Genomic DNA, 27881 nt, shown 5'->3' with positions numbered 1-27881 from the left:
ACCTTTTTTTAGGTGGGGAATTAGGTATACTATTTTTTCTCGTCTTACGAATTTTGGAAATTTGTTAAAGACCCGTTTGGCCATGAGTTTTGCCAAAATAAATTTGGGATTTATTTGGCAAACATATATTTGGCCATAAATTTTGCCCATATTTTGACAAAATCCCAAATCCCAAAATCACCCCAATTGCTGATTTTGGGCCAAAACATGACCATTACATTTTTTTAAAATTTTTAAATATTACCCCAAACTTTTATAGTTTATAAAAGAGCCCACATTTATTACTACCAACTAAACCATATCTGCTCACTTGCCTCTCGTTAAACTCACACGTTTGCTTTGCCCTCTATAAACAGAAGAGAACTCCACCGCAAATTCTCCGTGCCAATCGATTGCAATCCACAGCAAAGACGAAATTTGAAGGTAATTTGGTAAAATCTGCTAATACTTGTTTAAATTTTCTGCATATTTGTATGAATTTTCTTCGGATTTGTTTCGCTAGTTCTGTATGAATTTTCTTCAGATTTATTTTGCTTAATTTGTATGAGTTTTTCTTCAGATTTGTAAACCCTCCCATGTATATGAGGTTTCTCATCTCCTACATTGACTAATCTTTGCTTGTGATGACGATAAATGGCTATCTCTTTTTTTTTTTTTTTTTCCGGTTATGTTTGGTTGAAACTGTGGTCTTGTGTTGGCTGGAAAAGTGCTTATGCCGTTATGTAATTTGGATATTGGGAAGCAGACGTAACTCAAAAAAAATAATTTCTTTCCCTTTTATATAGCATCTTTATGCTTTATTTTTTTCGTATCATTCGGCTGATGCAGCTAATGTTTTGGCCTTGCTTTTAAAGTTTTGTAATGCCCATAATACCTGAAGCTGGTTTTGAGATTTCCGACGAGAATTCTGTGGCTCTGCCTCTACCGGTTAATAGGGTAACATACTTTAAATTTTAATACTTCTGCTTGTGCTAGTATGCCTTCCATATAGTTTAAGGCATGCTTTTGGATTTTATGCACTCTAAGAAAATGAAGTTAGGCATGTGATATGTTGTCATATTATTGTTGTATTGTAGAAACGTAAAAGAATGTTTGGTACTATTGGATATTTGTGATAGTTTTTAAAATTTGTGGGTATAAGTCATGTTTCATGTTTTTTCAAATAAAAAGTGAAATATGTTTTGAAAAATCATGTCCAAACACATTTTCATCTTCAAACCAAACTTCACCCAAATCAGATTTTTCAAAACAAATTTGAGAATCTATGACCAAATGCTAGCTAAGAATGGATTCTTTGCTAATATTATTATGTACTTTGACTGATTAATTTCATCAAATGTAAGCACATGAAAAGAATTTTCCATATTTTGGAAAAGGTTGTTCTTTTTGTTTATTTTATTTCTGGTTCTAATTTGTTTACTTTTTCAGTAATGTTTTATTGTTTATTTTTCCTTTATAACTATATTTGTGGGATTATATTAGATATGTTGTTGTTGTTATTGAGAAGAATTATAAAACCGTCACATATTTTCTTTTTTCTTTATTAATGTTTGTTATAAAAATAAAAAATAAAAATTACAAACATCATCAGTATTTTTTTAAGTGTTAGTCAAAGCACATATAATATTATATCAAGAGCCACTTTTGGGCTTGCTTAGCCCAACGAACGGTATTAGCGTTCATAATTTGACGGAATGAGCATGGAGATGATACAAATATTGATGTCGATAAAGAGTAAAGAATTATAGCACAACAAAGTGATGGTGTGAAAGTGGTACCCTTGGTTCGTAGTTTGGAGATGCATACAATGGTGGCCTTAAAATATTATAGGTGACATATAGTGAATCTCTAGATAAAACTCGATTCTTGGTGATAAACAAGTGGTATTTAGGTCGGGGAGAAAACTGTTAGGTGCACAAACAAAGTCTTTAGTAGAAGAGAAATAGAAGTTACATATAGCAATGAGACCTCTTGAGCTGGCTTAACCCAACCCACACAAGATCTAACATAGAAAAATTTAGTTTTTAATTCACTTATCAAGGTTCTATATTTTCTTCGGATATTGCAGGAATTAATTGTCTTGGACATGGTCTTATGATGTATTATAAGAGACTTGGAAGGTAAGTTTATTAGTTTAAATTTTTCTTTCATCTGTGGAGCTATAAATGTTTAATTTTCACTGTTCAGTTCCAGTGGATTAACATATCCTGCTTAAGTCGTTGTCGTTTCTGTTTTTTGGGTGCTTTCGAAATGTGAAGGATCTTCAATATATGGTGAAGTTAAGGTATTGAGTTAGTAGTTCTTTTGTTATTTTATCCAAATGACATATTTGACTCTGCAAATACTTACTCAAACAGTATAACAACAACAACGCAGTAAAATTCCAGTATATTTATTTGTCCGTAAAACGGTACAGTTGAATTTATACGTGGTTTCTAGACAAGTGAATTAATTTGATCCTGAAATAATACAATAATTGAAGAAATATACAATACTTATCCTTGAAATATAGATGAAACAACAGAGATGACGGTTCCGGGAACAAGATTTTCGGGTATAGCAATGATATAATTGAAGAAATATACAATACTTAGCCTTGAAATATAGACAAAACAACAGAGATGACGGTTCCAGAAATAAGGTTTCCGGGCACAGCAATGATGGGATCAAAAAGTAAGAAAATAAGATTGTATTAAGCTTCGTATAAAATATAGTATAAGTTTTGCCAGAAAATTCGTGTCCCTTACAATGATAACTGAGCTCACTATTTATAGTTATCTCTAGGGAAGGAGGTCCTAGGATCATGTTCTCCTTAAATGGCAATTATGAGGGTCATTGATGAATGTGTAACGGTGAACATAAATGTCAAATTCTCTGTAATGGACCGTCGCTCTTAATGCTGCAGAATATTCCCTATTAAAGGTCACCGGGCGCAGAACATTTAATACACATTTATGAACGTTATCCTTTTCGGTGACAAGCGGAATGGTTGCGTTCGGTCTTCGGCCATCCTTGTCTTTGGTTTCACGTGTCCTCCCTTTAGGCGACCACGTGTCATATCATATTTCACCCTATACAGATAGTCCCCCTGCTTTTCGGTGACATAACTTTATGTTACCGAAAAGTTGGTAGAAATACCTTTTTGGCGGAAATTACTATAACTCCCTCTGAAGGTCCCTGACAGTTGATTAGACGCACGTCTCTCCACATTTAATTCCTCGAACACACGTCATCCCATGATTCAGTACGGCTTTTGCCGATTATCGAGGTAATCATGGCCATGAATTTAGCCACCAAAATTTTGCTTATACACCACTTCTTTTCCTTTTCGTTTCATAATTTCTCGAACTCCTGATTTGCATCTTTGCTTTCTATTCTTCCTCTAGTTTTCTTCAAACACAAAACCTTTTTCATCTTCTTTTTCAATGGCTTCTTCCTCTAAGCGAGCTGGTTCTACAAAGAACAAGAATAAAACCGAGGACTCTGTTCCTCTAACGGTGGGTTCCATCATCCCAAGAAGACTTAGTACTTCAAAGGATTTTGAAGAGAAATTCCTTACTGGTAACCCTCGTGCATGGGCTGTTAGTCGGTACCCTTCTTCCATTCGTCCTTACAGTATTCCTGCTGTGAAGGAGGACTGTCGCTGCCATGAGTTAGATATTATTGCTCCTGATCTATCGGAGCGAGTGACCCTTCCCAAGGAAGGTTTTACATGCTTTATTACGTATCCCTTTATTTTGGGTGCGTTTTCTTTGAGCGGAGATCTTGATTCCATGATTGCGGAGTTTTGCCTTCGTTACCAGGTGTGTTTGGCACAGGTAAGTCCTTCAGTGTGGAGGACGGTCGCCTGCCTTCGACGTTTATGCCAAGAAACTGGAGAGGAGCTAACCTTATCTCATATGATAAATCTCTATTCCCCCAAAATCTTTCGCGGGGGAATGATAAACCTCTACAAGCGTGGCCACCATGCTTTGCCGTCTAGTATGGATGATGACAACGACCGTGGGTGGATGGAATGGTTCGTTGCAGTTGCCACTAACGACATCATTCCGACAACGGCTTCATCCTTTCCGGTCGCTTGTAACCGCACTCGTAAGTTCTTCGTATAGTATTCCTTTTTGCTAGATATTCTTTTAGGGCCTTATCATCTCTTTACTCTTCGCATGTTTCAGCAACTCGATGGATTCCACCGGTGGTAGCCGTTTTGGACCAGTGGGTTCAAAAGATTTTGGATGTCACAATGCCCGAACTCGTTTATGGAAAGAGCTGGCCCTTAAATACGGGTGGAAGACCAAAAATCATGGTAATTTTGATTTACCTTGCTTTTATTATGAAGAACTTGGTTGAACCCTTCTGACTTGTTCATGAAATTAGGTCTACCTGCGGGCTCTGTTGCTGTCCCCGAGGAGGACATTTTAGCTGATCCTGTTGATGCAGTGAGGCTGCTTCAGCAAGCACTTACTCGAACAGGTATCTCCAGGCCTGCTTCGGGCGCAAACTCTTCTCTATGGAGTCCCCGGTCGGAGGATAAGAAACCAAAGAGAAGGCGTTCCTCCGCGGCCAAGAAAAAGAATAAGAGGGCAAAGACGGATGCCCCCAAGTCATGGCGATGACGACTGGTCCTCCTTCCGGGCCGGTCATAGACACTGTGATAATTGATGATGATGAAGAAGTTGTTGATGAGGGAGCTTATTTACATAGAAGGTGACGATCCTCATCATCTCAACATGATGCTCGACCTGTTGAGATAGTTACACCAACTGAAGATGATGTCTCGGCACTTTGGGGAGAATCTGATTTGGTAGAATATGCCAACTCCCATTTTTGGGCGCCAATTGCTGTAACCGGTGCTGCGGGGCAGAGTACCGGGTCCTTTCCGTCATTGGTTGGTGAGCATTAAATAGCCGGCACTGCATTTGATGTAGCTGCTTCTCATTCTTCAACTCCATCAGCCTCATCTCCACCTTCGCCAACAGCAACTGCTACATCACTTCCATCTTCATCCACTCTTCCACCAGTAGTCGCTATATCACCTCCATCGGCCGCACCTGATTATAAAGAAGGTGTTCCTCTTCCACAGTCCCCAGTTCATGGGAATTTAGGGCAAATTATGTTGCCCCTTCTAAGATCCACAAAGGAGGAGGAACGTTACTCTTTCGGTCTCTACTGGATGCAACTTGCTATCCCGGCCGGTGGAGCTTGTTAGCTATCTGAAGCCTTTGGCTTCAGAAAAAGACTGGGAGAAGATTCAGGCACTCTCGGGAGAGTGCTTGTTGAACAATACCATGTACAATGCCGCATCAGTACGTTCTTTTCTCCCTTCATTACTTCTTCTACTTTTGTATGGATGTATTCTAAGTTTTACTTCTTCTTATCTTGTAGGCCAATTTTCTTGCTTCGGAGGGCCTTCAAAGGTTGATTCGCGAAAAGGAAGAACTTACTTCTGAACGGAATCAGCTTTTGGAGGAACGGGACCAAACTACTCTCTGCCTCTCGGAACTGGAAACCAAAGCCACTGAGGCTGCTGTTTTGGAGGCTCGTTTGCAGCAGAGCGAGCAAGAAGTGGTAACCCTTAGCCAAAGATTGGCCCGCTGAGGGTTAGATTTGATGAAGCGAAGGCCAAATGGGCTGAAGTCCAGGATGCCGTTCTTTTTGCAACCGATCGTGAGGCTACCTCCGCTGAAAGAGTGATTAACTTGGAGGCAGCCTTGAACTCGAAAATCGAAGAGCTTGCTGCTGTGGGGGCGAAACATGCTCAACTAGAAGAGAAGTATAGGAAAACTATCGAGCATAACAGGCTCTTTAGTTCAACTGTTCGCGACCTTGACGTCAGCCTCAAGTCTGCTAGGTTCGCCCAGGAAAGCCTTACTGCCGAGGTTTCCCAACTCAAAGAAGAACTTAAGCACCGAGCGGCTTCCTTCGTTGTTGAAAAAACTTATGCCATGTACAACATGAGGAGAAAAACCTTGGACGAGGCCAAAGCTGGTATCATTGATGTTGATGCCGAAATTGCTAAGGCCCGAGAGCTTGAGTTGGCTGCAAATAATGGACTCCCGGCACAGTCTGATGCTCTAGGTTCTTCTGATTCCGGTTCCGAATTTTCGAAAACTGAAGAGGGATCAGAAGGCGATGATGTCGAAGACTAAACTGGGGAAAATATTGAGCCATCGGTGGAAACACCTACTTTTCCCGTGGATGCGAATACTTCTCTTCCTCCAGGTTTCGGAGGCCCTGCAGTTTAGCTTTTCTTTCTTTCCTTATTTTGTACTTTTATCGTTTTGGCCCGTTCTTGTAAATAAAGACATATTTTTGCTCAAGTATCGTTTGAGTCTTACTTTCGTTTGAATATCCATGTAAGTCTTTAACTTTTACACTTGCTCAAGCATTCTGTGCATGTTGTTTTATTTGCACTTTACTATGTGTAGTCTCGAATGCCTTTTCTTCGAAGCATTTTGGTTCCGAGTATAATCCCTATTACGTGAGGGTTTCTATGAATATTTGCGCAAGTTTTTCTTTTACGTGAGGGTTTCTATGAATATTTGCGCATGTTTCCCTTTTACGTTAGGGTTTCTGTGAATATTCACGCAAGTATGCTTTTTGGGTCTTCCATATGCGGCTTCAGGTGTATTTTTCCCCGATGGAATTTTAGATTTTGGGCATTGATTCTTCTGGAACCAACCCTTTAACGTGAGGGTTTTTATAAGAGAAGGGCCCCTCTTATGTTTATGGTGTTGTTGAAGAGGACTTCTCCTGTTCATTACGTAACTAACATTTGAAGTACTTGTTTAAATTTCAAATGACAAAGTTAGCTCATCGTTCGGACAAGAAACAAGATAAAAGCAAAAGGATTTCATTTTATTCCCCGATAAAGCCTTTCTGCCGAGGTTGCCTAACTCAAAGAAGAACTTAAGCGCCGAGCGGCTTCCCCCGTTATTGAAAAAACTTATGTCATGTACATCATGAGTAGAAAAACCTTGAAAACTGGTATCATTGATATTGATGCCGAAATTGCTAAGGCCCGAGAGCTTGAGTTGGCTGCAAACAATGGGCTCCCAGTGCAGTCTGATGCTCCAGGTTCTTCTAATTCCAGTTTCGAGTTTTTGGAAATTGAAGAGGGATCAGAAGGAGATGATCTCGAAGACCAAACTGGGGAAAACGTTGAGCCATCGGTGGAAACACCTATCTTTCCCGGGGATGCGTATACTTCTCTTCCTCCTGGTTCCGGAGGCGCTGCAGTTTAGCTTTTTCTTTCTTTTCCTATTTTGTACTTTTATCGTTTTGGCCCGTTCTTGTAAATAAAGATATATTTTTGCTCAAGTATCGTTTGAGTCTTACTTTCATTTGAATATCTATGAAAGTCTTTAACTTTTGCACTTGCTCAAGCATTCTGCGCATGTTATTCTATTCGCGCTTTACTATGTGTAGTCTCGGATGCCTTTTCTTCGAAGCATTTTGGTTCTGAATATTATCCCTTTTACCTAATGGTTTCTATGAATATTTGCGCAAGTTTTTCTTTTACATGAGGGTTTCTATGAATATTTGCGCAAGTTTCCCTTTTACGTCAGGGTTTCTGTGAATATTTGCGCAAGTATGCTTTTTGCGTCCTTTCCATAGGCGGCTTCGGGTGTATTTTTCTTCGATGACATTTTAGATTCCGGGCATTGATTCTTTCGGAACCAACCCTTTAACGTGAGAGTTTTTATAAGAGAGGGCCCTCTTATGTTTACGGTGCTCTTGAAGAGGATGTTTCCTATTTATTACGGCACTAACATTTGAAGTACTTGTTTAACTTTCAAATGACAAAGTTAGCTTATTGTTCGGACAAGAAACAAGATAAAAGCAAAATACATTTTATTCCCTGGGAAAGCCTTTCTGCCGAAGTTTCCCAACTCAAAGAAGAACTTAAGCGCCGAATGGCTTCCCTCGTTGTTGAAAAAACTTATGCCATATACAATATGAGTAGAAAAACTTTGGAAGAGGCCAAAGCTGGTATCATTGATGTTGATGTCGAAATTGCTAAGGCCCGAGAGCTTAAATTGGCTGCAAAAAATGGACTCCCGGCGTAGTCTGATGCTCCAGGTTCTTCTAATTCTGGTTCCGAGTTTTCGAAAATTGAAGAGAGATCGGAAGGCGATGATGCCGAAGACCAAACTGGGGAAAACGTTGAGCCATCGGTGGAAACACCTACTTTTCCCGGGGATGTGGATACTTCTCTTCCTCCTAGTTTCGGAGGCGCTACAGTTTAGCTTTTTCTTTCTTTTCCCATTTTGTACTTTTATCGTTTTGGCCCGTTCTTGTAAATAAAGACATATTTTTTCTCAAGTATCATTTGAGTCTTACTTTCGTTTGAATATCTGTGCATGTCTTTAACTTTTGCAGTTGCTCAAGCATTCTGTGCATGTTATTATATTCGCGCTTTACTATGAGTAGTCTCGGATGCCTTTTCTTCGAAGCATTTTGGTTCCGAGTATTATCCCTTTTACGTGAGGGTTTCTATGAATATTTGCCCAAGTTTCCCTTTAACATGAGCGTTTCTATGAATATTTGCGCAAGTTTGATTTTTGCGTCCTCTCCATATACGACTTCAGGAGTATTTTTCCCCGATGGCATTTTAGATTTCGGGCATTGATTCTTTCGGAACCAACCCTTTAATGTGAGGGTTTTATAAGAGAGAGCCCTCTTATATTTACGAGGCTCTTGAAGAGGACGTCTCATGTTCATTACGACACTAACATTCGAAGTACTTGTTTAACTTTCAAATGACAAAGTTAGCTCATCATTCAGACAAGAAACAAGATATAAAAAGCAAAAGGATTTCATTTTATTCCTTTTATTTCAAATAATACATAAGCATCTTGTTATGCAGAAAATAAATTGCCATTACTTGTGGCTATCTTGTACAACTTGGTACCTACGGGGCTGGTTGCGTAGTCCCCGGTCCCGATGATGCATTTTATTTCCAGATTTTTGTTTCCCTATTGACGTGGCAGTCATTGTTGTTGTATCTTCATATTATTCCCCCCCCCCCCGTATTCGAATACGGAGAGTACGAATTGGAACACTAGAAGTCTTGTATCTTTGAAGTTTTCACCAATGAATTGCTAGGTAATCCTTCACTCGGAAACATGCCTTACTTCCCCTTAGGAGTCCATGCTATCGAGCGAAAGAATACCTAACAGTCCTCTAGTGGTTTGTGCTCGTGAATGGTCGGGTAACCTTTATTCGGTAGCAAACTTAACTTCCCGGTGGAAATTTGCTATCGAACCAAAGATTATCTAATCGTCCCCGAGTGGAAGCTTGTTTGTTTGCCTTGTTATCAAAGGTCTTATTATTGTTGTCTTCGTAGTATGCTTTCTGTCGCTGCCTCATTAAAAACCTATCCAGAAAAACCCAATTGGGACAAAAACTGAACGAAGGGAAAAGAGTGCAGCACATACTTTCTGCTTGAATAATGTTCATCAGCAATAATATCTTTTGAGGTGTGCCACATTCCAGTTGCTGGAAAACTTGTCTCCATTATAGTTCTCCAACTCGTATGAACCTTTCCCAGCGATAGTTGAAATCCAGTAGGGACCTTCCCACGTTGGACCTAGCTTCCCCGCGTTGAGCTCCCGAGTACTTTGGGTTACTTTCCTTAGAACCAAGTCTCCTACTTTAAAATAACGGAAGTTGGCTCTTCGATTATAATATCGCTTCATTCTCTGCTTTTGAACTGTCATTCTTGCATGCTGCGAACAACTAATTTTTGACCACACCCAAATTCTATACTATTTTTGTGTAAATAGTTTTTCTAGGTCTAATCTTGATATTTTAAACTTTTATATTATTTTTTAAAATTTATTTGAGAAAAGTTAAAATTACAAAAAAATATTCACATGCTTATAGTATAAATGTTATTTCTATTTATAAAGAGAAAAAGAAAATTTACAAAAATATATGGTTTCTTTTAATTAGAATTATAGTAAATAAGTTAGCTTAGCTTTAGTATATTTTGGGTATCATTTAAATTATAGTGTAATAATTTAGTTTGCCTATATTACTTTAGTCTAAAAATTAGTTAGTTAATTATCTTATCTTTATATTTTATCTTTTAAAGAAAAAAATAAAAAAAGGAAAAAAAACGAAAATAAAACCAAAAGATTAGCAAATTTCCAATCTAACTAATCACTACCTACACACAGCACTCCTCATGTCCCAACGCCATATCCCCATTTTCTTTCACACACACACCACCAGCCCCCTCTCCCTCACATCTTATTGCCTGCTCCTCCACTCATCACTTTTTAAGCACACACATTCTATATATAGTTGGCATACACTTTATATTAAAGACGAATTTTTCACATATACGGAGAGGAAGCCATTGATTATATTCCACAGAGAACTAAGTGAGAAGGATCAAGAGAAAAATATTTTTCTTTGAAAGAGACGAAGTTTTGATTTCGAGTTTCGGATCCGGGTTACGTTTGCTGTCTTTATCCGTTTTCTTGTTATTGCTGGGTGTTCTTTTATATTCTTGAAAGCTTCTGCAAAGGTTCATATCCTCTATCTTTGTTTCTTCAGCCTTTTAATTTGTATGTATTTTGTGTGCTTTTAATGTTTAATGTGATGTTTATCTTATTTAATATTATTTTTATTATTTAGTTATCTCCTTAGTTTCTTTTTAACGTGATTCTGATACCCTAGATAGTGCTAAATAACTTATAGTTAGTTGAATACTCATTTGCTGCTAAAGTTAAAAATTAATTATAGGAAGTATTTTATTATACAACACTAAGTATTTATTATTTTATATTCTAGTATATAATAATTTTTACTAGTTTTCGTAAAGATTGTTAAATAAAAAATGAGAATATCATTCTTAAAGTTTGGTTAAAGTATTGTTAAGGTATCTTATACCTACTGTTTGATTTAATTTTTGTTCAGAAGTTCAGATGGTCCTTTAGCTAAATGGATAACGTATTTTTGAAGAAGAAGATTCACAGTTTGCCCGTTTCTTTATATTTTCTTAACATGGGTAAGAAAAATATATATATTAATTCAGAGGTCTCCACTAGTCCTTAAAAAATTTTCAATTTTGCATCGTAAAAAATAATGATAATAAAACTGATTTACCTTCAATGTAGAAATCCATATAAAATTTCGCATAAGGACTTTCTTTTTTGCAAATTGCAGACTTTAGTATAGGTTGAAGTACTCTAATTAGTATATATGTGATGTGAATGTCCTTCTAGTATAACATATTAAATATTCTGTATGTGATTTAGTTTTAAGATGATTTAGCTAGTTAATTTTACTTCTTTGCTTAATTTTCACTTTTAAATCTTTAGAAAGTAATAGTAACAGTAACATATTAAATAGTTTAATCATAGTGATAATTTTAAAAATTGCAAAAGATGATTAAACTTTAGTTGCTCTTAAATATTTTTAGCAAGTTTAGGTTTGAATTAATAAAGAATGAAAGGCTGAGCTTAAATCGATGAGAAATTAAGTATGCCAAGGATTGGTCTTATAAAATAACTTAGGATTAATAATCAAGTCTTGCATTCCAAAGCAATTGTTTAGTTAACTAACTCAAACTCTTTTAATATCCTATAATTCAAGTGCTAAAAGATTATGAGAAAGCGAGATGAATTACGAATTAACTCAAGGCTCGTAGCAATAAGTAAAAGGAAAAATGCATATAAATAAATGTCTTGGATGAGAAAAGATAAATGGAATACTCTAAATATGCTAGTATGCTTTAGGTGTGTGTTAACCAATCAGTTATTGTGATTATGTACACGTTCGCGTGACATATTTACGATTTTCCAAATTAAAGGCAAAGAATGCGTTCGCGCAACTTTGACAAAACAATCTTAAAAATAATAAAATGTTATTAATTATGTACACGTCCGCTTGATATGATTCATGACACACTAAACAAAACGAATACACGTACGTATGATTCGTTTTAAGATAATTTCATAATTACAAATAATCAAGCAATTAAAAGCAGTTTAAGTCAAAAGTGCACAAAGTTCCCTAGAACCTAAAATATCCAGAATTGGTTAAGCCAGGTATAATTATTAAAGTGACCGTGCTAGAACCACGGAACTCCGAAGTGCCTAACACCTTCTTCCAGGTTAACAGAATTCCTTACTCGGTCTTCTGTGTTTCGCAGACTTAAACAGAGTCAAAACTTCCTCGATTTGGGATTTAAAATAAATCGGTGACTTGGGACACCATAATAATTATCCCAAGTGGCGACTCTGATTAAATAAATAATCTCATTTCGAATAATGTCACTTTAATTGGAAAAACTCCCTCACCCCCTCGGGAAAAAAGAGGTGTGACACATGCGCTAAGTCCATACGTTCCTCGAGCAGTTCCAAGTTGATTAGCATTGCTTCGTCGTTCGATTCTCCATTTGTCTGAGAATATCTCAAAGTGGGTTCGCCCACTTCTACCGAGATTAGGGCTTCAACACCGTAAACAAGAGAAAATGAAGTTTCTCCTGTGCTCGATTTTGCCGTAGTTCGGTAGGCCCATAGAACTCTGGACAATTCTTCAGGCCATTTGCCTTTTGCTGCTTCCAACCTTTTCTTGAGGTTTTGAATAATCACTTTGTTCGTTGACTCCGCTTGACCATTTGAGCTTGGATAATAAGGAGAAGATGCGATCCTCTTTATTTTCAAGTCTTCGAGGAATTTTGTAACTTTTGCACCGATAAACTATGGCCCATTGTTGTATGTTATCTCTTTTGGTATCCCGAACCTGCAAATTATATTTCCCACAGGAAATCGACCACTTCGCGTTCTCCGATCTTCTAATAAGAACCTGCTTCCACCCATTTAGAAAAATAATTAGTCAAAATTAAAAGAAACCATACCTTTCCGGGAGCCGGTGGCAGTGGTCCGACGATGTCCATCCCCCATTTCATGAACGACCATGAGGATATAACTAAATGTAAGGGTTTTGCTGGTTGATGTATTAGTGATGCGTAGCATTGGCACTTATCACATTTTCGTAGGAAATCTTTGGCGTCTTGTTCCATGCGAAGCTAATAATATCCTGCCCGTACCAATTTCAGCACCAAAGACCCTGCGCTTGAGTGATTTCCGCATATCCCTTCGTGGATTTCTCTCATGATATAGTCAGCTTCTGACTCTCCTAAACACTGGGCCAACGGGCCTTAGAAATATTTTCTATACAACTGGCCTTTCCTGAAGCTATAACGTGCAGCTTTGTCACGTAACGCCCGTGATGCCTTGGGGTCGTCGGGCAACTTTCCGTGCTCGAGGTAGTTGATTATTTCATTTCTCTAGTCCCAGACCAGACTAGCCAAATTCACCTCATCGTAACCATTTGTATCCAGGATTGAGCTCATCAGTTACACCACCGTTCCGAACTCCGATCCCTTTATTTCCGTCAATGATCCTAAGTTTGCTAATGCATCCGCTTCTGCGTTATCCTCTCTCGGGATATGAGTAATTGACCATTCCCAGAATCGTACCAAAAGAGCCTGGACATTTACCACGTATTGTTGCATACATTTTTCTTTAGTATCAAAGATCCCGTAGACTTGATTTACCACCAGCTGTGAGTCACATTTGATTTTGATAACCTTGGAATCAAGTCCCCGGACCAATTTGAGCCCTGCAATTAAAGCTTCATACTCTACTTCATTGTTAGTTAAAGGTATTATTCTGATGGCCTTCCTTAAGGTTTCCCCCGAAGGCGTAATTAAGACTATTATGAGTCCGGAACCTTTTACGTTCGAAGCTCTATCCATAAATAAGGTACAAATCCCCGATGTCGATTCCGCCACCATTACTGCCTCCTTGGTTGCCAGAGGTAGTAATCCCGAACTAAAATCAGCCACGAAGTCAGCCAAGACTTGTGACTTAATTGCAGTCCTTGGTTTATATTCTTTGTCGAATTCGCTCATTTCGATGACCTATTTGACCAATCTACCGGAGAGCTCGGGTTTGTGGAGGATATTCCGCAAAGGGAAACTAGTCACCACAGCTATCAGGTGGTATTGGAAGTAGGGCCTCAGCTTTCGAGCGGCGACTACGAGAGCTAAGGCGAGTTTTTCCAAATATGGATAGCGAGTTTCTGCTCCCGTTAAAATTTTCCTAACGTAATAAATGGGAAATTTCATACCTTCGTCCTCCCGGACTAAAACCGCACTTAGCGCAATTTCTGAAACTGCGAGGTAGACTAGCAATGTTTCACCTTCTTTTGGTTTTGAGAGCAATGGAGGACATGATAAGTATTTATTCAGGTCCCTCAAAGCCTCCTGGCACTCCGGTGTCCATTCGAAATTATTCTTCTTTTTGAGCAATGTGAAGAAGCGATGACATTTTTTCGACGATCGGGAAATGAACTTGCTCAAAGCTTCTAACCTTCCTGTGAGCCTTTGGACTTCCTTTACGTTTGACAATTGATCTAGGATATCTTCTATGGCATTTATTTTGTCGGGTTTTACCTCAATCTCCTTTGTGAGATCAGAAACCCCAAGAACTTACCAGAACTGACCCCGAAAGCGCACTTCTCGGGGTTGAGTTTCATGTTACGCTTCCTCAGGATGTCGAATGTTTCTTATAAATGCTTAAGGTGGTCATCTGCATTCAAAGACTTAACGAGCGTATCGTCTATATAAACTTCCATGGTCTTTCCTATTTGCTTTTCAAACATCTTATTTACATGCCGTTGATAAGTGGATTCGGCATTTTTTAACCCCGAAGGGCATTACATTGTAACAATATGTACCGAAATTCGTTATAAACGATGTTTTTTCCTAATCTTTCGGGTTCATCTTAATTTGGTTGTACCCGGAATTAGCATCAAGGAAACTCATCAACTCGTGCCTGGCCGAGGCATCAATCATTTGATCTATATTTGGCAGTGGGAACAAGTCTTTCAGGCACGCCTTGTTAAGATCTTTATAGTCTACGCACATGCAAAATTTATTGTTCTTCTTAGGAACTACTACTACATTGGCTAGCTAGTCTGGATATCTTATCTCCCTGACCGAATCGATTTTTAGCAAGCGGGTTACCTCTTCTTTGGCGAATTTATTCCTGGCCTCAGCAATAGGCATTTCTTCTGTCGTACCGGTGGTACGTTGGGATCCAAACTCAGCTTGTGTATGGCTATTTTAGTCAGGATACATGTCATATCCTCGTGCGACCATGTAAAACAATAAGCGTTAAGTTTAAGGAATTCAATAAAACCAGACCTGAGCTCGGAGTGCAGTCTTGTCCCCAAATGAAAATTTCTTTCTAGGAATTCTTCGAACAATGCCACTTGCTCCAGTTCCTCCGCCATAGACTTCGTTGAGTCCGTCTCTTCCGAAACTTGGAAATATCTCGGCACCTGATATTATTCTAACAACTCTACTCCTGGGCTAACTCCTTCTAACTCGGGAAAAGGCGTCGGTTCCTATAATTGCTATGACGTGCATTCCTCCCCTTTGCTACTAGAAAATGAGATTGCATTCATCTCCCTTGCTACCGGTTGATCACCTCTTATCTGCTTGATTCCTTCGGGCATTGGAAACTTCAACAATTAGTGATATGTTGAAGGTACAACTTTCATATCGTGTAACCATGGCCTCCCCGGGATGTTGTTGTATCCCATATCACCATCTACAGGTTGAATCCAATTCGAGAGCAGCAATTCGTGAGCAGCAAGATCTCTCCCAGGGTCGTCACGCTCACAAGTTTGAATCCAGCGAGGAGCTTTGTTGCCGGAATAATGCTTCCGGTGAGTTTAGCTTATTCCAATACTCTCCATTGTATGATATTAGCCAAACTTCCTGGATCCACTAGAACACGTTTAATCTTGAAATCTTACACATTTAAAGAGATTACCAGTGCGTCATTGTGTGGTAATAACAATTCGTATGCGTCTTCCTCCGTGAAAGTGATATCGTCTACCCGGAGTCTTTTAATATGAGTTATCGATACTTTTGTTTTCTTTGCTGCCGAAAAGGTGACCCCATTAATCTCATTCCCCCCGAAGATCATATTGATCGTTTGGTGTGGGGGTTCTTCTCCTGCTTTTGGAAGTTTCGCGTTGTCTCTGTTACGACCATAATATTTCTTAGCTAGGTCACTCAAGAATTCTCTAAGGTGGCCATTCTTCAATAATGTTGCCACCTCCTCTCGGAGGTGTCGGCAGTCCCATGTCCGGTGACAGTTCGTCCCATGGTACTCGCACCATAAGTTGGGATCTCTCTGGCTGGAATCAGATATCATAGGTCTCGGGAATCGTACATCTTTAATGTTTCTCATGGACCAACTCCAATATACTGACGTTGAAGTTATATTCCTATAACTTGGGGTATGAAGGATCCCGATACCCCGACGTCTCCTTATCCTGGAGTGATCTATTATTTCAACTATGATCGGTCCCTCTGTTAGCAATGAACTTGTTTGCTGCCCAAAAGTTTCCGCCACGGTCTTCGGTGCGCTCGTAGGGCAAAAACCGGCCCCTCGAAGTCCGTCTATCTGCATCGTAGTCATCCTTTGATTTTTATCCACTTTTCTCCCGTTCTCTGGCCGATGATGAAGAACCGACCTGGTCATCTTTGATCCTTATCTTTTACTCGTACCGGTTGTGTACATCTTCCCAAGTTGTTGCTTGAAATTCAAGCAGGCTCTCTTTCAGCTTCCGGGAAGCGTCTGAACTTCTTGGATTCAATCCTTTGGTGAATGCTTCAGCTGCCCATTCATCCGGGACGGCCGGGAGCAACATTTGTTCTTTCTGAAATCGAGTAACAAACTCTCGTAATAATTCAGATTCACCCTGTGTGATCCTGAATATGTCGGCCTTCTGGGCTTGCACTTTTCTGGCCCGACATAAGCCTTAATTAAATAATTCGTGAGCATTTCGAAGAAATATATGGAATGCTCGGGTAATAATAAATACCACATTAGAGCTTCCATCGTGAGAGTATAACGACTCGACCGGTCATTTTGAGTATTATAACCCCGTTTCTCCATTTACTGCTCAATTTATACTTTACAGTTATTTTATGATTTACCGAGTTTGTTGGTTCGGGTCCGGAAGGATTTCAGAGTGAAATGAGACACTTAGTCTCTTAATTGAAAACTTAAGTTGGAAAAGTTGATAGGATATTGACTTATATGTAAACGACCTCGGAATTTAAATCTGATGATTCCAATAGTTCCGTATGGTGATTTTGGACTTAGGAGCGTGTCCGGAAAATTATTTGGAGGTCCGTAGTGGAATTAGGCTTGAAATGGCGAAAGTCAAAGTTTTGAGAAGTTTGACCAGGGGGTTGACTTTTTGATATCGGGGTCGAAATCCGATTTTGAAAATTGGAATACCTCCGTTATTTCATTTATGACTTGTGTGCAAAACATGAGGTCAATCGGACGTGATCTGATAGGTTTCGGCGTTGTTTGTAGAAATTTGAAATTTCAAAGTTCATTAGCCTTGAATTGGGGTATGATTTGTATTTTTGATATTATTTGATGTGATTTGAGGCTTCGACTAAGTTTGTATGATATTTTAGGACTTGTTGGTATATTTGGTTGAGGTCCCGGGGGCCTCGGGTGAGTTTCAGATGGTTAACGGATCAATTTTGGACTTGGCATTCCAGCTAAAGAATGCTGGTTTTCTGTCACTGGTTTCCTTCTACGCGATCGCATGAGAATGTCCGTGATCGCGTAGGCTTGTTTGAGGCAGTGATGATTTTATTCTTCACGATCGCGTGAAGAGGGCCGCGATCGCGTAGATGTGCGAGTTTGTTATTTGCAAAAGCGTGAAGAAGGTCGCGTTCGCGTAGAGTAAGTGGAGCAGAAGTAGAGGTCATGCGTTTTGTACTTCACGATCGCGTAGGCCTATAAGAGTGAGCTTCGCGATCACGTGGAAAAGTCCACAATCGCGTAAGGTTAAATCTGGGCAATGGAAATTTGTGCTTCACAATCGTGTGTTTGTTGTCCGTGATCGCGTAGAGCAAATAACTGGACAGAGAGTTTAATTTCTGAAAATGAGATTTCATTTTTACCGATTTAGAGCTCGGAGAGAGAGAATTTTCAGGAGATTTTCAAGAAAAATAACGGGGTAAGTGTTCCTAACTCAATATTGGTTAAATTATCCGAATCCATGGTTGTATTTGACATTTAATTAGCGAATTAAGTTGGAAGATTTAGAAAACTCTCTTGGTTTAAATTGAAGATTTGAGGGTCGAGTTGAGGTTGGATTTTGGTAAAATTGGTATGGTTAGACTCGTGGTTGAATGAGCTTTCGGATTTTACAACTTTTGTCGGGTTCCGAGAAATGCGATCTTTGAGCTAAATTTCGGATTTTGTTGGAAATCTAGTATTTGCTTATGGAATTAATTCCATTAAATTTTATTGACTGAATCGAATTATTTGTGGCTAGATTCGAGGCGTTTAGAGGCCAATTCATGAGGAAAAGACATTACAGAATAAAGAATTACACGGCTTGAGGTAAGTAACCGTTCTAAATTTGGTCCTGAGGGTATGAAACCCCGGAATATGTGTAATGTGATTGGTTTTGAGGTGACACACATGCTAGGTGACGGGCGTGTGGGCGTGCACCGTAGGAATTATGACTTAGTCAATTCCATGGAACTATGTAGTTGAAAAATCTATTAATATTCATACATTTTTCCCCGTATTAGAAAAATTGATCTATGAATCATGTTTAAATCATATGTTTACACTTTTTGGACCCATAGAGGTCGTGTACTTGTGAAATTATTTGCTAAATTGCTGTTTTGCACTCAGTCACAGTTCTATTTGCACATTTTTACCTCAGTCTCTCTTATTCTTTATTGATGCATCATATCATTGTTGTTGGGCTGCTTATCATGATTTCTGAGAGCCTGAGAGACTGGAGAGGTTGATGACTGAGTGAGGCAGAGGGCCTGATTGTGAGGATATTTATGGATCGGGCTGCACGCCGTAGCATGTTTCAATTGATTTATGCCATGATTGGCTTGATATAGCGCTTGGGCTGAAGGAGCCCCTCCGGAATCTGTTCACATCCGCAGTGAGCGCAGGTACCTACTGAGTGCGAGTTTCGAGTTCGAGTGCCGAGTGACTGTGAGGAATGAGCAACTGTGAGGAAAGAGTGACTGTGAGGAAAGAGTGACTGTGAGGAAAGAGTGACTATGAGGTTGGAGTGAATTGGAGGACTAAGTGACTGTTACTCTGAGAGGATGCATTGATTTCATTATTTGCTGCATTTCAGCTGATTTATCACTATTTTGGAAATTTCGGAAAAACATTATTTTCTGTTTCGGTCAAATTTGATATGAAATTTCAGTGAAATCTTAAATGTTGAACTTGAGAGCATGCCTACCCTTTTATATTGGAAAGTACTGTATTTGGACTTAGCTGAGAAGCTCGTCACTACTTTTAGTTCTTTATTTATTATTGTTACTTACTGATTTGGTTGTACTCATACTACACCCTGCACTTCGTGTGCAGATCCAGGTGATCCCGGATACAGTGGGTGTTGATTCTTTTACACAGTCAATTTTTCGTAGATTTATAGGTAGTTTCCATGTTTCGCAGACATTGTCTCTCCTTCCCTATCCTTTTGTTTATTGTATTTGGTCTCAGATTATTATAGACCACATTTTTCAGACTTGTAATGTATAGATGCTCATGTACTCAGTGACACCGGGTTTTGGGAGTGTGTTTATTTCCAATGTTTGTGGGATTTACTCTTAAATATAATTATTATGTTTTCAGTATTTAAAAGAAATTGTGGGTTATTGGTGTTGTCGGCTTGCCTAGTATTGATATAGGCGCCATCACGACATGTTAGGATTTTGGGTCGTGACAAGTTGGTATCAGATCCTAGGTTACATAGGTCTTACGAGTCATGAGCATGTTTAGTAGAGTCTTGCGGATCGGTACGAAGATGTCTTTACTTATCTTTGAGAGGCTGCCTAACCCTTAGGAAAATTTCACTTTCTTATATTCTTTTGTGCTAATTGTTGATTCCGGAAACTAAATTTCTGTTATTCTATTCTCTTAGAAATGGTGAGGACACGTACTACCGAATCGGACGGTCAGCCACCAGTGCCACCAGCTAGGGACGCGAGAGGTCGGGGCCGAGGTAGAGGTCGAGGTGTAGCTCGTACAACAGTTGGAGCAGCACCTGTATGACCACCAGTTGCTCCAGCTCAGGAGAAGATTCCAGATATAGTTGAGCCGACAGGATCAGCTCAGGCACCAGTTGTGCCCATTGAGATTCCAGGCCTTCAGGAGACTTTGGCCCAGATATTGACAGTTTGCACTGGCCTTGCTCAGGTGGTTTCGGCTAAGGCACACCTGCCACTTCTCAGGCCGGGGGAGGCACTCATACCCCTGTTGCCCGTACTCCAGATCAGGTGGTACATGGACTTCAGATACCGGGGACACTACCAACCCAGCTGGCTGCAACTGTTTAGGCCCCGGTAGTCCCCGTTATGGCAGATGATGAGCAGAGGAGACTTGAGAGATTTGGGAGGCTTCGACCTCCATCATTTAGCGGTGCTGAGTCAAAGGATGCTTAGGGTTTTCTGGATAAGTGCCACCGGATGATTTGGACAGCGGGTATTTTAGAGACCAGTGGGGTCTCGTTCACTACTTTTCAGTTTTCTGGAGCTGCCTTCAGATGGTGGGAGACTTATGAGAGGCGCAGACCCGTCAATGCTGTACCACTTACATGGCAGGAATTCTCCGGTCTTTTTTTGGACAAGTTTGTGCCGCAGTCTCGCAGAGAGGAGCTGCGCAGACAGTCTAAGCAGTTACGTTAGGATGGTATGTCTGTGATGCAGTACGAGATGAGATTTTCTGAGTTGACTCGTCACACAGTTTGGTTGGTTCCCACTGATAGGGAGAGGATTAGGAGGTTCATTGATGGCCTCACATATCAGCTACGATTACTTATCACTCGGGAGAGAGTATCTAGTGCTACTTTTGATGAGGTAGTTGACATTGCTCGGCAGATAGAGATGGTTCGTAGCTAGGAGCATGGGGAGAGGGAGGCCAAGAGGCCTCGTGGTCCAGGTGATTTTAGCGATGTTCCTTCAGGGGGTTAGTTTTACCGCGGTAGGGGTAGTCCTTACAGACACGCTCAGGCGGGTCGTCCAGTTCACCGTGGTGCATCATCCAGCCAGGGTTCCTATAGTTCTCATCAGGGTCAGTCATCTCTTAGTGCCCTGCCAGACCAAAGTTCGTCCCGTGCTCCTTTAGTTCAGGGTTCATTTGCACCGGGTGCTTCTAGCAGTTATTCTGGTTCTCGGGGCCCGATTCAGTAAGCACCACCACCAGTACCAGGGAGTTGCTTTGAGTGCGGGGAATTTGGGCATATATGGAGACAATGTCCTCGTCGCTCGGGAGGTCCAGTGCAGCAGAGAAGTCAGGCTACAACTTCAGCACCAGTTACTTCTCCACTCGCCCAGCTAGCTCGGGGTGGGGGTTAATCAGTTAGGGGTCGCCCAAGAGGGGGAGGCCGATCAGGTGGCAGTCAGGCCCGATTCTATGCTTTTCCTGCCAGGCCAGATGTCGTTGCTTCAGATGCAGTGATCACATGTATTGTCTCAGTGTGCCACAGGGAAGCTTCTATATTATTTGACCCTGGTTCTACTTATTCGTATGTATCATCATACTTTACTCATTATCTGGATATGCCCCGTGAGTCCTTAGTTTCACCTGTTCGTGTATCTACACTGGTGGGCGATACTATTATTGTGGACCGTGTACATCGGTCATGTGTGGTAACTATTGAGGGACTGGAGACTAAAGTTGATCTTTTATTGCTTAGTATGGTTGATTTCGATGCAATACTGGGCATGGATTAGTTGTCTCCATGTCATGCTATTCTGTACTGTCACGCAAAAACTGTGACGTTGGCAATGCCAGGGTTGTCGAGGGTCGAATGGAAAGGTTCTCTAGATTATGTTCCTAGCAGGGTAATTTCTTATTTGAAAGCCTAACGTATGGTTGGGAAGGGGTGTTTGTCATATTTGGCTTTTGTGAGAGAATTCGATGCAGATACTCCTACTATTGATTCAGTACCGGTAGTGAGAGACTTTCTGGATGTATTTCCTGCAGACCTGTTGGGTATGCCGCCTGACATGGATATTGATTTCGTTATTGACTTGGTGTCGGGCACTCAGCCCATTTCTATTCCTCTATATCGTATGGCACCAACTGAGTTAAAAGAATTGAAAGAGCAACTTCAAGAGCTTCTTGATAATGGGTTTATTAGGCCTAGTGTGTCGCCTTGGGGTGCGCCAGTTCTGTTTGTGAAAAAGAAAGATGGTACTATGCGAATGTGTATCAATTATAGGCAGTTGAACAAAGTTACAATCAAGAATAAGTATCCTTTGCCGCATATTGATGATTTATTTGACTAACTTTAGGGAGCAAGGGTATTCTCCAAAATTGATTTGAGATCGGGATATCACCAGTTGAAAATTAGAGATTTGGATATTCTAAAAACGCCATTCAGGACTCGTTATGGTCACTATGAATTTCTTGTGATGTCATTTGGGCTAACCAATGCCCCAACAACATTTATGCACTTGATGAATAGCGTATTCCAACCATATCTTGACTCATTTGTCGTGGTATTTATTGATGATATCCTGGTGTACTCACGTAGCCAGGAGGAACATGCACAACATTTGAGTATTGTACTACAGAGGCCTAGGGAAGAGAAACTTTATGCCAAATTCTCTAAGTGTGGGTTATGGCTTAGTTCGGTGGCATTCTTGGGACACATAGTGTCCAGTGAAGGGATTAAGGTGGATCCGAAGAAAATAGAGGCAGTTTAGAGTTGGCACAGACCATCTTCAGTTACTGAGATTCGGAGTTTTCTCGGCTTGGCTGGTTATTATCGTCGCTTCATAGAGGGTTTCTCGTCTATTGCATCGCCTATGACTAAATTGACCCAGAAAGGTGCTCCGTTCAGGTGGTTGGATAAATGTGAAGAGATCTTTCAGAAGCTCAAGATAGCTTTGACTACAGCTCCAGTATTGGTGTTGCCTACAGGTTCATGGTCTTATATTATGTATTGTGGCGCATCGCGTATTGGTCTCGGTGCAGTGCTTATGCAAGATGGTAGGGTGATTGCCTATGCGTCCATACAGTTAAAGGTACATGATAAGAATTATCCGGTCCACGACCTTGAGTTAGCAGTTATTGTTCACGCCTTGAAACTTTGGCGGCATTACTTGTACGGTGTCCATTGTGAGGTTTATACCGATCACCAGAGTCTACAATATCTGTTTAAACAGAAGGATCTTAATTTGCGGCAGCGAAGGTGGTTAGAGTTGCTTAAGGATTATGACATCACCATTCTCTATCATCCCGGAAAGGCCAATATGGTGGGCGATGCCTTGAGTCGTAAGGCGGAGAGTTTGGGAAGCTTAGCATACTTACCGGTAGCAGAGAGGCCTTTAGCCTTGGATGTTCAGGCCTTGGCCAACTAGTTTGTTAGATTGGATGTTTCCAAGCCAAATCAAGTTCTGGCTTGTGTGGTTTCTCGATCTTCTTTATATGATTGCATCAGAGAGAGCCAATATGATGATCCCCATCTGTTTGTCCTTAAAAACACGGTTAGCATGGTGATGCCAAGGAAGTCACTATTGGGGATGACAATATATTACGGATGCAGGGCAGGCTACGTGTGCCTAATGTAGATGGTTTGCGTGAGTTGATTCTCCAGGAAGCTCACAGTTCGCGGTACTCCATTCATCCAGGTGCCGCGAAGATGTATCAGGATTTCAGGCAGCATTATTGGTGGAGGCGAATGAAGAAAGATATAGTTGGGTTTGTAGCTCGGTGTTTAAATTGTCAACAGGTGAAATACGAGTATCAGAGACCGGGAGGATTGCTTCAGGGACTTGAAATTCTGGAGTGGAAATGGGACAGTATTACCATGGATTTCGTAGTTGGACTTCCACGGACTTTGAGGAAGTTTAATATTATTTGGGTGATTATGGATCGATTGACTAAGTCCGCGCATTTTATTCCAGTTGGTACTACTTATTCTTCAGAACGGTTGGCTGAAATTTATATCCGCGAGATTGTTCGCATACACGGTGTGCTAGTGTCAATCATTTCAGATCGGGGCACGCAGTTTACATCACAGTTTTGGAGAGTAGTGCAGCGCGAATTAGGTATAAAGGTTCAGCTAAGTACAACATTTCACCCTCAGACGGACGGACAGTCCGAGCGCACTATTCAGATATTAGAGAATATGCTACGCACTTGTGTCATTGATTTTTGAGGTTCTTGGTATAAATTTCTGCCATTGGCAGAGTTTTCTTACAATAACAACTACCAATCGAGCATTCAGATGGCTCCGTATGAGGCTTTATATGAGAGACGGTGTCGGTTTCCGGTGGGTTGGTTTGAGCCGGGTGAGCCTAGGCTATTGAGTATTGATTTGGTTCAGGATACTTTGGAGAAGGTTAAATCGATTCAGGAGCGGCTTCACACGGCACAATCTAGACATAAGATTTATGGCGACCGGAAGGTCCGTGATGTTGCTTACATGGTTGGGTAAAAGGTTCTGCTCAAGATTTCACCCATGAAGGGTGTGTTGAGGTTCAGGAAGAAGGGCAAGTTGAGCCCTCGGTATATTGGGCCTTTTGAGATACTTAAGAAAATTGGAGAGGTGGCTTATGAACTTGCCTTGCCACCTAGTCTATCAGGTGTTCATCCAGTATTCCATGTATCCATGCTCCGAAAGTATGTCGGGGATCCGTATCATATTCTGGATTTCAGTACAGTGCAGCTGGATGGTAATTTGACTTATGATGTGGAGTCGGTGGCTATTTTAGACCGGAAGGTTCGAAAGCTGATGTCAAAGAACATAACATCAGTGAAGGTATAGTGGAGAGGCCAGCCAGTCGGAGAAGCTACTTGGGAGATTGAGCAGGAGATCCAGAGCAAATATCCACACCTATTTGAGACTCCAGGTATGATTTTAAACCCGTTCGAGGACGAACGTTTGTTTAAGAGGGGGAGAATGTAACGACCCGGCCGATCGTTTTGAGTATTATAATTCCGTTCCCCCATTTATTGCTTAATTTATACTTTATAGTTGTTTTATGACTTACCGAGTTAGTTGGTTTGGGTCCGGAAGGATTTCGGAGTGAAATGAGACACTTAGTCTCTTAATTGAAAACTTAAGTTGGAAAAGTTGATCGAATATTGACTTATGTGTAAACGACCTCGGAATTTAATTCTGATGATTTCAATAGTTCCGTATGGTAATTTTGGACTTAGGAGAGTGTCCGAAAAATTATTTGGAGGTCCGTAGTGGAACTAGGCTTGAAATGGCGAAAGTTAAATTTTTGGGGAGTTTGACCGGGGGGTTGACTTTCTGATATCGGGGCCGGAATACAATTCTGAAAATTACAATACCTTTGTTATGTCATTTATGACTTATGTGCAAAAGTTGAGGTCAATCGGACGTGATTTGATAGGTTTCGGCGTTGTTTGTAGAAATTTAAAATTTCAAAGTTCATTAGGCTTGAATTGGGGTATGATTTATGTTTTTGATGTTATTTGATGTGATTCGAGGCTTTGACTAGGTTTATAAGATATTTTAGGACTTGTTGGTGTATTTGGTTGAGGTCCGAGGGGTCTCGGATGAGTTTCGGATGGTTAACGGATCAATTTTGGACTTGGCATTCCAGCTGAAGAATGTTGGTTTTCTGTCATTGGTTTCCTTCTATGCAATCGCATGAGAATGTCTGCGATCGTGTAGGCTTGTTTAAGGTAGTGATGATTTTGTTCTTCGCAATCGCGTGAAGAGGGCCACGATCGCGTAGCTGTGCGAGTTTGTTATTCGCGAATGCGTGAAGAAGGTCGCGTTCGCGTAGTGTAAGTGGAGCAGAAGTAGAGGTCACGCGTTTTGTGCTTCGCGATCGCGTGGACGAGTCTGCGATGGCGTAGGCCTGTGAGGGTGAGCTTCGCGATCGCGTGAAAAAGTCCGCGATCGTGTAGGGTTAAATCTGGGTAGTGGAAATTTGTGCTTCGCGATCGCGTGTGGTTGTCCGCGATCGCGTAGAGCAAATGACTGGGCTGAGAGTTTAATTTCTGAAAATGGGACTTCGTCCCATTTTCCATTTTTACCGATTTGGAGCTCGGAGAGAGAATATTCGGGAGATTTTCAATAAAAACAACGGGGTAAGTGTTCCAAACTTAATATTGGTTAAATTACCCGAATCCATGGTTGTTTTTGACATTTAATTAGTGAATTAAGTTGGATGATTTAGAAAACCCTCTTGGTTTAAATTGAAGATTTGAGGGTCGAGTTGAGGTCGGATTTTGATAAAATTGATATGGTTAGACTCGTGGTTGAATGTGCTTTCGGATTTTATAATTTTTGTCAGGTTCCGAGACGTGGTCCCCACAGGCGATGTTTGAGCTAAATTTTGGATTTTGTTGGAAAATTTGTATTTTCTTATGGAATTAATTTCAATAAATTTTATTGACTGAATCGAATTATTTGTGGCTAGATTCGAGGCATTTGGAGGCTAATTCACGAGGAAAAGACATTGCAGAATAAAGAATTACATGGCTTGAGGTAAGTAACAGTTCTAAATTTGGTCCTGAGGGTATGAAACCCCGGAATATGTATTATGTGATTGGTTTTGAGGTGACACACATGCTAGGTGATGGGCGTGTGGGCGTGCACCATAGGAATTATGACTTGGTCAATTCCATGAAACTGTGTAGTTGAAAAATCTATTAATATTCGTACATTTTTCCCCGTATTAGACAAATTGATCTATGAATCATGTTTAAATCATATGTTTACACTGTTGGGACCCATAGAGGTCGTGTACTTGTGAAATTATTTACTAAATTACTATTTTGCACTCAGTCACAGTTATATTGGCATATTTTTACCTCAGTCTCTCTTATTCATTATTGATGCATCATATCATTGTTGTTAGGATGCTTATCATGATTTCTGAGAGCCCGAGAGACTGGAGAGGTTGATGACTGAGTGAAGCCGAGGACCTGATTATGAGGATATTTATGGATCGGGCTGCACGTCGTAGCATGTTTCAATTGATTCATGCTATGATTGGCTTGATATAGAACTTGGGCTGAAGGAGACCCTCCGAAGTCTGTACACACCCCCAGTGAGCGCAGGTACCTACTGAATGCCGAGTGCGAGTGCCGAGTGCCGAGTGATGAGTGACTGTGAGGAATGAGCGACTGTGAGAAAAGAGTGATTGTGAGGAAAGAGTGACTGTGAGGTTGGAGTGAATGGGAGGACTGAGTGACTGTTACTCTGAGAGGATGCATTGATTTCATTATTTGCTGCATTTCAGCTATCATATATCACTATTTTGGAAATGTCGGAAAAATATTATTTACTGTTTCGGTCAAACTTGATATGAAATTTCAGTGAAATCTTAAATGTTGAACTTGAGAGCATGCCTACCCTTTTATATTGGAAAGTACTGTATTTGGACTTAGCTGAGAAGCTCGTCACTACTTTCAGTTCTTTTTTTATTATTCTTACTTACTGAGTTTGTTGTACTCATACTACACCCTACACTTCGTGTGCAGATCCAGGTGATCCCGGATACAGTGGATGTTGATTCTTTCATACAGTCGATTTTTCGGAGATTCAGAGGTAGCTGCCATGTTTTGCAGACCTTGTCTCTCCTTCCCTATCCTTTTATTTATTGTATTTGGTCTCAGATTATTATAGACCATGTTTTTCAGACTTGTAATGTATAGATGCTCATATACTCAGTGACACCGGGTTTTGGGAGTGTGTTTATTTCCAATATTTATGGGATTTACTCTTAAACTTAATTATTATGTTTTTAGTATTTAAAATAAATTGTGGGTTATTGGTGT

At 40.4% G+C, this 27881-nt stretch overlaps 1 long non-coding RNA gene across 4 annotated transcripts; it reads left to right on the top strand.

The window, feature by feature from the left end:
* Positions 1 to 72: 72 nt before the first annotated feature.
* Positions 73 to 27881, top strand: LOC138900510 (uncharacterized). 4 transcript variants are annotated; one of them, XR_011411569.1, is made up of 6 exons: positions 73 to 423; positions 2069 to 2120; positions 18403 to 18470; positions 19476 to 19542; positions 26519 to 26586; positions 27585 to 27881. It is a non-coding gene; the product is annotated as an uncharacterized lncRNA (long non-coding RNA). The 4 variants fall into 4 exon arrangements; XR_011411568.1 differs by lacking the exon at positions 73 to 423 and adding an exon at positions 430 to 936; XR_011411571.1 differs by lacking the exon at positions 19476 to 19542.

This window comes from Nicotiana tomentosiformis, chromosome 10 (assembly GCF_000390325.3).
Source record: "Nicotiana tomentosiformis chromosome 10, ASM39032v3, whole genome shotgun sequence".
NCBI classification, from domain to species: domain Eukaryota; kingdom Viridiplantae; phylum Streptophyta; class Magnoliopsida; order Solanales; family Solanaceae; genus Nicotiana; species Nicotiana tomentosiformis.
This window is presented reverse-complemented; position numbering and strand designations above follow the sequence as displayed.